The sequence below is a fragment of the Gymnodraco acuticeps genome, unplaced genomic scaffold (assembly GCF_902827175.1).
Source record: "Gymnodraco acuticeps unplaced genomic scaffold, fGymAcu1.1, whole genome shotgun sequence".
NCBI lineage: Eukaryota > Metazoa > Chordata > Actinopteri > Perciformes > Bathydraconidae > Gymnodraco > Gymnodraco acuticeps.
This window is the reverse complement of record NW_022991180.1, coordinates 119,237-130,707: the sequence shown is the minus strand read 5'-3', so window position 1 is coordinate 130,707 and position 11,471 is coordinate 119,237. Positions and strand designations below refer to the sequence as shown.

Sequence of the window (11,471 nt, the reverse complement as noted above, 5' to 3'; positions counted from 1 at the left end):
ATTAAGAATGCATTGAGGATTATATCTGACAATTTTGCCACCTATTCAAAATTACCAGACCGTGAGCATCAGGGAACCCCAATGAACTGATATATGTTTTTTTTTTGGGGTTTTGTGTGTAAAATATGGAGATGGGAGCAATTTGTTTTTAAAGTGTACTTATTTCTGGACTGAAGAAAGATCCGGACAACATTTAACATGGGAGTCTATTGGGAGCTAGGTGGACTTTTTGACAAGTTTTTGTCTCTTCATGCCGTCTTCAAGAGGCATTTTGTTAAAAAAAATTTCTTAATTATTTTTTTTTCAACGTAGGAGAGGTTTTCCTAAGTTTTTCATGAAAAATGATGTCCAAGGAGTGTTGGGTTAGGGAATTATGGCAGGTTTAAAACACAATTTTGGGCAAATTTCAAGCTCTCCTCCACTCTGTTTTGACATCAAAGCACTCTAGCCTTAACGATCTGTGCATTACACATTAATGTTAAAATCTGAAAAAGGCCTCTCTACCTAGCTGTAAACAGCATTCACACTAATAAGAAGAAGAAAAAGAAGTAGAAGAAGATGATTAAAGAAAAGATGAACAATAGTGGAATGCTGTTGCACAGCATTCGCACAAATAAGAAGGACAATTCCATTGAAGATCAAAAACCTTTATTGTGGTATATTTCACATCATATTATATGATTAGAAACAGCCAATCAACTCAAGTGCTTTATTCAGCTGCTTCTTTTCCCTGTAAAAAAACAACAACATATAAAGACATACAGTGTATACAAGCATTGACATCATACTCTGCATACATCTGAATGTTTTCTCTGTCGTTCATTTCAGAAAGATTTGGGCTATATTTGTTCTGTCAAGACTTAAGTATTGCATTAAGAGATATTTAATTTTATTTTCATTCATAAAAGCTGAAATGTCTTTATAGTTACCTTGCCAGAGTCACGGGTCTTTGCTCTCAGTTTGTTGACCTGGGACTCTGCAATGTCAGCACGCTCCTCAGCCTCCTCCAGCTCATTTTGAACCTTCCTGCACTTGGACAGATGAGTATTGGCTTGTTCCTCCTGGAATAAGAGATACATAGTTTAAGGTACAGAAACCTTCAAAGACTTTAAAATATAATATAAGAATGTGATGGTAATCTTAACAATCAGACATATCTACAAAACAATGTATATATTGTCCTTACCGCCTCCTCAGCCTGCCTCTTGTAGGCCTTCACCTTCAGCTGCAATTTGTCAACCAGATCCTGCAGCCTGGCAACATTTTTCTTGTCCTCCTCAGTCTGTGCCAATTTAGATTTGCATGTTTCAATATTTTAAAAGGTTTCTATATTAGATGAATTGGTACTGTACATTTTAACTATGAAAGTAACCATACCTGATAGGTGAGCTCCTTAACTCTCCTCTCATATTTGCGGACACCTTTAACAGCATCTACTCCACGTCTCTGTTCAGCCTCAACCTCTGCTTCCAGCTCACGCACCTTTTGAATAACATTAAAACATTAAGTATCCAGCTTGTTTTCAAAGGTTTCTTTCAGCTATATAAATCTTAGTATGACTTTTTTTACCCTAGACTCCAGTTTCTGGAGCTGCTTCTTGCCACCCTTCATGGCCAGGTTCTCAGCCTCATCCAGACGGTGCTGCAGGTCCTTAACAGCAACCTCCAGGTTCTTCTTCATCCTCTCCAGATGAGCACTAGTATCTTGCTCCTTCTTCAGCTCCTCAGCCATCATAGCAGCCTACAGGAGACATCAAAACATGTTAATTAGAAATATCAACAAAAAATGTCCGTTAAAAGTAAGAACACATGACATTGAAACCTACATCAGTGATGGCCTTCTTGGCCTTCTCCTCTGCATTCCTTGCTTCCTGCACAGTGTCATCCACTTCACCCTGGACCTGGACCAGGTCGGTCTCAAGCTTCTTCTTAGAGTTCACAAGGCTTGTGTTCTAAAAGGTGAACATATTTAGCCTCTTAAGTCATCACATGCCTAATATTCATGTTAGTTGAAATTGTATTTGATTCTTGAATTATTGAAATGATTAGGTTTGTTCACCTGAGAGTGCAGAAGTCCAACACGCTCACTGGCATCAACCAGCTCTTGCTCAGCAATTTTGCGACTTCTCTCTGTCTGTTCCAGAGCAGCTCTAAGTTCCTCAATTTCAGCCACCATAAGACCGTTTCTACGATCCACCATAGCAGCCTGCTCCTTGAAGTCCTCCTGGGCTCTGACAGCATCATCAAGGTGCAGTTGTGCATCCTAGTGAGAAAAGGATCAGACATATATACATGAATGCCAAAATGTAGCCCAATCTACCATAGTTGGAAAATAAACTGTTCCTTTTCTATACCTTCAGCTGTGCCTGCACATTCCTGAGCTGCTTCGTGGACTCAGCAGCCTGGCGGTTGGCATGGCTGAGCTGAATCTCCATCTCATTCAGATCTCCCTCCATCTTCTTCTTGATTCTCAGGGCATCGTTTCTGCTCCTGACCTCAGAATCCAGAGTGCTCTGCATGGAGTCAGTCACTCTCTGGCTGTTCCTCTTGATCTGTTCCATCTCTTCATCTTTCTCTGCCAGCTTCCTAGTCCACCTCACCCTTAATCTGGTTGAGCTCCAGCTGGACACGCAGGATCTTAGACTCTTCATGTTCCAGAGTTCCCTAATGAAATCAAACAATTAAACACTCATCTTTGCCTTCAAACACTGATATATTTGTCAATGATTTGTAATGTTATGAACTCCCAGGAAAGAAATACCTCAGCCTCTTCAAGAGCTGTCTGGATCTCAGTCTTCTCTGTCTCCACCTGCTTCTTGGTCTTCTCCAGCTCATGGATGCTCTTGCCAGTCTCACCAATCTGTTCAGTCAGATCTGAGATCTCCTCTGCAGAAAGATACATGGGGTTTATCATATTGTTGAGCCTTAAATGGTAAAATATCAACAAAATGTCCAACTCATGTTGAACTCTGTGACATTATGTAGAACTCACGTTGCAGATTCTTGTTTTCACGCTTCATGGTCTCCAGATGATCAAGAGCCTCCTCATAAGAGTTCTTCATCTTGAACAGTTCAGTGCTGAGAGAACGAGCCTCCTTCTGTGCTCCCTCAAGCTCTGCCTGACCCTCCTCGTACTTCTGCTTCCACTCTGCCAACACCTGAATAATACAATTCATACAGTTTATTTGGTTATGTTAAAGTCTCATATTCATGTCATTGTTTGTGTGTTTTGACCAAACACAGTACATTGCGTTACCTTGTCAAAGTTCCTCTGCTTTTTGTCCAGGTTGGCAGCAAGGCCATTGGCCCTCTCCACATCAATCATGAGGTCCTCCACCTCACTCTGGAGCCTCTGTTTGGTTTTCTCAAGAGAAGCACACTTGGAATTCACTGCCTCAATCTGTTCCTCAGCCTCCTGAAGGCGCTGGGCAAGCTTTTTCCTGTTTGAAAATGGAGGTATTTGTGGCTCAGTTAAACTCACAAAGTTACAAGTTATTTTCTAGTTATATTTGCATAACTGAAACAACTAATTACCATATTAATTAATCTCAATGATTGGCCTCAAAGTAAGAAGCTATACACATTTTAAAATACTAATGTTATTACCAGCAATTCAGGAATCAGTAGAGTTTTTGCTAAAATGCTACACTTCTGGCCATTTAACAGTTGGAATGTCACTCACTTGGATTCCTCAAGCTCCTCAGTGCGCTGGATAGCATCAGTTTCATACTTCGATCTCCACTGAGCCACCTCACTGTTGGCCTTGGACATTCCACGCTGCAGCTCAGCCTTGGCCTCCTGCTCCTCTTCAAACTGCTCCCTCAGCAGATCACAGTCATGGCGGGCTGATTGCAGGCCATGGGCAAGAGCATTCTTGGCCTGTTGTAAGAAATATTGTTAACCTTTACACAATTTCTAAATCACAAACAAATCATACAAATATATACTATCTTAATGGTTTCTTACCTTAACCTCCTCCTCAATCTGTCTCTTCAATTCATCAATCTGCTGTGTGGAGGCCTGCTTGCCTCTGGTCAACTGAGAGACAAGAGCTTCCTTCTCTTCAACTTGACGGCTGAACTCACCTTGTGTCAAAAATATTATAATACGTTAGTTTGTGTTACGTTTCTCAATCATATACTCCACAGATGGTTCACCAAAAAACATGTAGATACCATTTTCTGTCAGGAGGCGTGCTTTCTGTGAACTTGTGTCATTGATTTGGCGGACGTTTTCATCATTCTTGGTCTTCAGTTCGCTAAGTTGGTCCTCAAGAGTACGGCACATCTTTTCAAGATTTCCCTAATGAGGAAAAATAAACAAGATTAGTGATCAGATTTTATTCACAAAATAATTTACATGATGTACTATATTCATATTGGTAACATATAATATTATAAAAAAAGCATGTATTGCTAGTGTACCTTTGCCTTAGCAACATTCTCCATGTTGCTAGAGAGGTCATCAATCTCCATCTTGTATTCACTCTTTTCCTTCTCAAGCTTCTGCTTGACACGCTGGAGGTTGTCAATCTGCTCTCCCAGATCAGCAACACTGTCAGCCTGCTTCTTGCGAAGGGCAGAAGCAGTTGCTTCGTGCTGCAGAGTGGACTCCTCAAGGTCACGACGGAGCTTCTGGAACTCAGCCTCACGCTTCTTGTTCATCTCAATCTGAGAAGCGGTGGCACCTCCAGCCTCCTCCAGCCTCTCACTGATCTCCTCAAGTTCCCTGGAGAGGTCAGCTCTCTGCTTCTCAACCTTGGCACGAGCTGCACGCTCAGCCTCAATCTCCTCTTCCAGTTCCTCAATACGAGCCTGTTGAATGTAGATGTTTTCTCTTTTAGCAATCATTCACTTTATTACACATATAGTAAATGTATGTAGTATTGTTAAGTGTAACACAATATCTCACCTGGAGCTCCTTGATCTTCTTCTGGAGCTGAGCACCCAGAGACTGCTCATCTTCAATCTTGCTAAGGAGCTGACTGCATTCAAAGTCCTTCCTGTGAACAAAATTGATAAAGTCCATTGAGTTCATGCAATTGAAAACTTCTTAAAAAAAATGTATGTTGTTTAAACAGAAAAACTAAGCTACTTTTTGATTTTCTCATCAGACTGCTGCTTGTCATTCTCAAGATCCATGACGGATTCCTGGGACAGTTTGAGATCACCCTCAAGCTTTCTCTTAGTTCTCTCCAGGTCCATACGCAGCTTCTTCTCTTGCTCCAGAGAACCCTCAAGCTAAACAAAGGTATACATTTTAATGATCATGTTCAAGAATAATCTTGCTTTGCCAAATCAAGTGACTGTAAACTTACATCATCCACTTGCTGCTCAAGCTTGGTCTTGGCCTTGGTCAGAGTGTTGACTTTGTCTTCCTCTGCCTGCAGGTCATCAAGAGTCTGCTGATGAGACTCCTGAAGGGCTTTCTTTTCCTTGGTCAGCTTAGCAACGCTCTCATCCTGAGAGGCCATCTCCTCGGTCAGGTTCTTCACCTAAGTGTGCAAGAAAGATGTTGTTAATACAAATAAATAATTATAATCTCACTACCTAATGGACAGATCATTGATTACAAACCTTGTTCTCAGTGGCATGTTTCTCCTTTTCCACTTTGGCCAAGGTAAGTTCCAGGTCATCAATATCCTTCTTGAGCTCAGAGCATTCATCCTCCAGCTTTCTCTTCTTGGCAGTGAGCTCAGCATTCATTTCCTCTTCATCCTCCAGTCTCTCAGTTGTCTCTTTGAGTTTGGCCTCCATCTGAATCTTACTCTTGATGAGTCCCTCACATCTCTCCTCAGCATCAGTGAGATTGTCTCCTTCCTAGACCATTTTCATAAAAATACATGTTAGCTCATATTCACAAACATGAAAAAGCACATTTGTCTGTTGACGTTTACTTACAGATGCTACTTGCAGAGCCAGATCAGTCTTCTCCCGCAGAAGGGAAACCATCTTCTCCTCCAGTTCCTTCTTCTTGGCCAGGGCAGTAGCCAGGTCAGTTGTCATTTTTTCATAGTTCTCCTTCATATTTGCCAGCTCCTTCTCAGTTTCAGCACTCTGCAGCAGAGGCTTAATCTTGTAGTAGACCTTCATCCATGGCCAGTGTTTGACATTCATGAAGGAGCGCACGTTGTACTGGATGGTGTATATGGCTTCCCTGCACAGAGAAATTGGTTTTAGACAATATCTATTTTTTCTTTACACCATTGATCAGAATTAGCAATTTTCAACGTGCCTCCTTTCTGTCATCTTCACAAACTCCTTTCTCATGACGTAACCACGGGCCAAAGCCTGAGTCATGGTGACCAGAGATGCCAGTTTTTCGTCTCTCATCTCCTCAAGGGTACCCAGCAGGCCAGCCTTGAAGAACACCTGAACAAACAGAAGCAACAAATGTTTTCAGAATCAGAATACCTTTTTTCGAGTAGGGGAAATATAAATGTCTTTCAGCAAATAAATGATGAATTCAAGTAATGAACACTTGAACCACTGTATAGCAAGCAAGCAAACAAAATGAAATATGTGACTCCTATTTACATGATGGTTTTTGGTTGGATGGAATGGTTTTAAGGCCAAGTCTTAATTACTTGTTTCATCATAATCAAGGAAGTATTGTTTTTTTTTATTATTATTTGCCGGGATGGAAAAAGAAAGGCTACCAGAGTTGACCTCCTGATGTAGTTTCATTAATTACATGTATAATACATACTACCGTAGTCACAGTAACATCCAACAAATACACTGTACAGCGTCTTTGGTAAATATTCATTAGCTCAGTTATGAAGTAAATGTAAAGTACTTACCTTGGTGTGTCCAAATTTATATTCATCATGAGGAACATCAATTGACCCAAGCAGCTTCTCTGAAGCCTTCTTGTTGTCCATGAACTGACCGTCAGGGATGACACCGGCATTCAGCACCTTGTATCTATATGAAAGAGTTTATTGTCAGGAGGAGCATTACATTGTAATAATGAGAGGTTACATTTCTATGTATAAACACATTATACCTCTGCTTGAAGTCAGCATAGAGGATCCTGCTGGGGAAACCTTTTCTGCAGATTCTAATACCCTCCAGGACACCATTACACCTGAGCTGGTGGATAACCAGGAAGTTCTCCATAAGACCTGTACAACATTTTTTTATATTTAATTATTTGAATAAATAGTAGGATTTTAGTTGATGCAGCACAGAATTAAAAACCAAACCAGTCATCAATACTGTTGTATATGTACCTGGAGTCTTTGACTCATTGGGAATCAGACAGCGCACAAAGTGAGGATGGGTGGCCCTCAAGTTCGTCATCAGCTTGCCCAAGTTCTCCTGTAATCCATAATGGTGTCTCATGTCATGAAATGCCACAATTGGGAGTTTTGGTTTAAACAGAGATCTATTAGTTATGTTTGCTTTGAGAAAGCTTACCCTGAACTGTGAGGACACAGTCTGCATAGAACCACCCTTCTTCTTGCCTCCCTTCTTAGTAGCATCTGTTGATGTTTTGTTAGAATTACATGAAATTAGCATAAACAAGTTGATGAGTTAAAATAAAACAATATTACAAATATACATTTGATCTTTACTGTAGTTACTATCTTACCCTCAACTACTGGAGGATACAGCGAAACCAGCAGTTTCACTGAGGATTTCTGGTACAGCTGAATGACAGAATCATTCAGGGGATCCTTGTTCTTGTCCAGCCAGCCAGTGATGTTGTAGTCCACGGTACCAGCATAGTGCACCAGGGAGAAGTGGGCCTCAGCCTTGCCCTTTGTGGGCTTTGGCTTCTCAAATGCTCTGTTTTTGCCAAGATGCTGGTCATACAGCTTGTTCTTGAAGGATGTGTCTGAGGCCTTGGGGAACATGCACTCCTCTTCAAGGATGGAGAAGATGCCCATGGGCTTGAAAAGGTTGAAAGAGGTATATCATTTAGTGATACATTATAACAAATAAAAAAACTGTTACATATGATGTATGATATAATAAATGAAGTGGTTACCCTTTCAATCAGCTCAATGCAGGCAGCCAAGTCCATACCAAAGTCAATGAACTCCCAGATAATACCCTCCTTCTTGTACTCCTCTTGCTCCAGGACGAACATGGTGTGGTTGAAGAACTGTTGCAGTTTCTCATTTGTGAAGTTGATGCACAGCTGCTCCAATGTATTGAACTGCAAAAGGACATATCATCTTCATAATCTCTTACAAGGCAATAAGAACTATTATTTATTGAAAAGTATCAACTGCTAAATTGTTCAAACTCTGGCTTACATCAAAGATTTCAAAGCCAGCAATATCCAGCACACCAATGTAGAACTGTCTAGCTTGTTTGGTGTCCAACATATTGTTGATACGGATGACCATCCACAAGAACATCCTCTCATAGATAGACTTGGCCAGGGCAGGCACTGAGTTCATGACCTTAAAGAAAAAAAGTGATGTGATTTCATTTTTGACATATACAACTGGTATATTATATTATTTTCAAGATACATGCCACTAAAATTCCAAAACTAAAATGTAATCAAAGATCGCCCTTGAATTTAGAATTCTATTAGAACTCATTGACAGAAGTACAGAAAATGCCAACTGACATTGCATATATTTTTCCAAATGAAATCTGTACTACATTTTTTGTTTATAAACAGTAGAAGGTTCGATATTGACCATCATTGTTTACCTGAGGTACAGTCTGTCCCTTGGTGACATACTCATTTCCGACCTTCACTCTAGGATAGCACAGACCCTTCAGCATGTCAGCGGAGTTCAGACCCAGCAAATAAGCAACCTTGTCAGCATCTGAAAATAATTCAGAAATGTCCATCATAATTTGTGATGAACACAACGTTATCAAGAAATGTATCAATGTTGTTGCCAAGCTCTAAGCTAAGAGCTAAGATTAAATACTCACCCTCTGTGCCATCATTCTCAGCCTGCTCCTCACGCTGCTTTTGCTTGAACTTCATGTTACCATGGTGAAGCACAGCACCGGTCATCTTGTAAATGCTCATCTTCTCTTCATTAGTGAAGCCCAGGATATCAATAGCATTCTGATGCCAAAAGACACAAAAAACACAATTGTTCAAGCAAAAGTTCTTAAAAGAGTTGTAATGATGTTGCATTTATTTCACAAAGTCTATTTAAATATGTTGAATTGAAAATTACTCACATCCGTGGCTTCCAGCTCCAGTTTGTCATCAATGCTGGCCACAACGATCTTACCCATGCTACACATGGGGAAGTCGTAGGGGTTGGTTGTGAGGAGTGCCAGTTCTAGAATCCAAAAAAAATAAAAATGTCAGTACTCAGTAGATATTTTTTATAAATGTAAAACTCTAATAAGGTTGAAACAATTGCTATATCTAATTCTCCTTACCAAGGAGCTCTGGCTTGTGGCCGGTCATCATCTGGTAGAAGATATGGTAGCCTCTCTCTTCCTCAAGCTGGAATGTCACTCTAGACTTCTCCAGCAGATCTACAAGTTTTGATAATGTCAGTGCCAGGCTAAATCTTACTTACAGTAGTTTGTATACACTATAAGGATTGTTACTTACAAGTCTCAATATCAGCACTAGCCAGTTTGCCAGCTGTGTTGAAATGGATTCTGATGAATTTACCCTGTTTGAAATAACATAATCATTAATGTCCCTCCACATGTGCAATGTAACAATGCTTCTCTCGTTTGTAGAAACTGTTCCATACTTACAAAACGAGAAGAGTTGTCATTCCTCACAGTTTTGGCGTTACCATAAGACTCAAGCAATGGATTGGCTGCAATAATCTGATCCTCAAGTGACCCCTAAAATCCAGGTTAAGAATAGCTGTCAGGAAACAACTTCATTTGTTCATCCCTGAAAAAACTTCTAAAGATAAAGAATCCTGAATCGTCATCATCATAGAGTAACATACCTTTGATTCGTCTCTCTTGGGTCCAGAAACTGAGATTGTTGCAAAGTACTGGATGACACGCTTGGTGTTCACAGTCTTTCCAGCACCAGATTCTCCACTAGGTAGAGACAGAGATTATTAAGAACTTGACCAATATGTTTGAATAATCTTAACTTAAACTAAATTGGCACAATTGTTAATGTTACAAACTTACGTGATCAAGACAGACTGGTTTTCCCTATCTGTAAAAGTAAAAAAAACATAAACCAATCAAGTACATGTTAAAAACAGAAACTCTATACTGATGCGTTTTAAATGAGTGGTAATGACTTACCAGTAGCCATGAACTGATAAGCGTTGTCAGAGACAGAGAAGATGTGGGGTGGAGCCTCCATACGCTTCTTGCCTCTGTAGGCACTTACACATTCAGTATCGTATACTGGGAGCCACTTGTAGGGGTTCACAGTGGCACAGAACAACCCAGAGTAGGTCTAAAATATATCGCAGAGAATTTAAATGTAACTTCATGTTTCCAGCAAACATTTTTCAGTCTCATTAGGCAATTAGTCTTACGTAGATCATCCATGCTGCATAACGCTCTTTGAGGTTATACAGCACAGAGGCTTCATTGAGATGGGTCATCATGGCCATGTCCTCAATCTTGTCATACTTGGGAGGGTTCAATGGGAAGACCTCCTCTTCTTTCACTACCCTCTCCTAGAACAGGAAATGTGTTACATGAGAAATGATCAAATTGAATTCCTTGTACACACTGATTTAATGATACGAACCTCCTCAGTGTCCCAGTACTTTGACAGTGACTTTGCCACCATCTTTCTTGAGGATTGTTGCCTTCAAGTACAGCTCCTTGACATCAGACACAAAGCAAGCACTCTTGGCATCAAATGGTGCACTTTGAGCCTCAAGTCTTTCCCTCTCTGGCTTACGAAGGTATATTGCAGCCTTGCCATACAAGGCCATCTCCGCGTCGGTACTCATGGTGGCAGTTTATTTCTGTGAAGTACACACAAGTAAGATAAATCTTATTAATCTTACTTATTTTAATGTTTTCAATCCATTTGATTCAACAGCCCAGAATGTCTGTCATCAAAGAAAAATAAACATATCCCCATTAAATTGAATTATCCTTGAAATTGAAATGGAAGGATTCAAATCAAATTCTCGTTAAATCGTCACACAAATGTGCACAGCACCGCACTCAGTGAAATGTAGTCTTAGAATTTAACCCATCCTAGTATTAGAAGCAGTGGGCAGATACTATACAGGGCCCAGGAAGCAGTGTGGGGGTCAGCTGCTTTGCTCTCAGAGGTAAGAAGTAAACTGAAATGTGGATTGGTAACTGTCCAAACTTCAATTATTTTCCTGTGTACCAGAACACATTCCAGTATGGAGTTAAAAGTAATTAGCTCATTAAAACTTTTTTCTAACTTAGATTGACGGAATAAAATATATTTGCAAATGTAATGTAGTATGTATACCTGTTCCACTCTTATTGAAAAGTCAGAAATATTCCACAATCCTGTTGAGAAGATATCATATTGGTTTTAAATCAATTGGTTTTGATAATG

General features: G+C 40.1%; 1 pseudogene; it reads right to left on the bottom strand.

Annotated features, from left to right (window-relative positions):
* Nucleotides 1–631: 631 nt before the first annotated feature.
* On the bottom strand, nt 632–10,881 carry LOC117560889 (annotated as a pseudogene).
* Between the last annotated feature and the right edge of the window lie 590 nt (nt 10,882–11,471).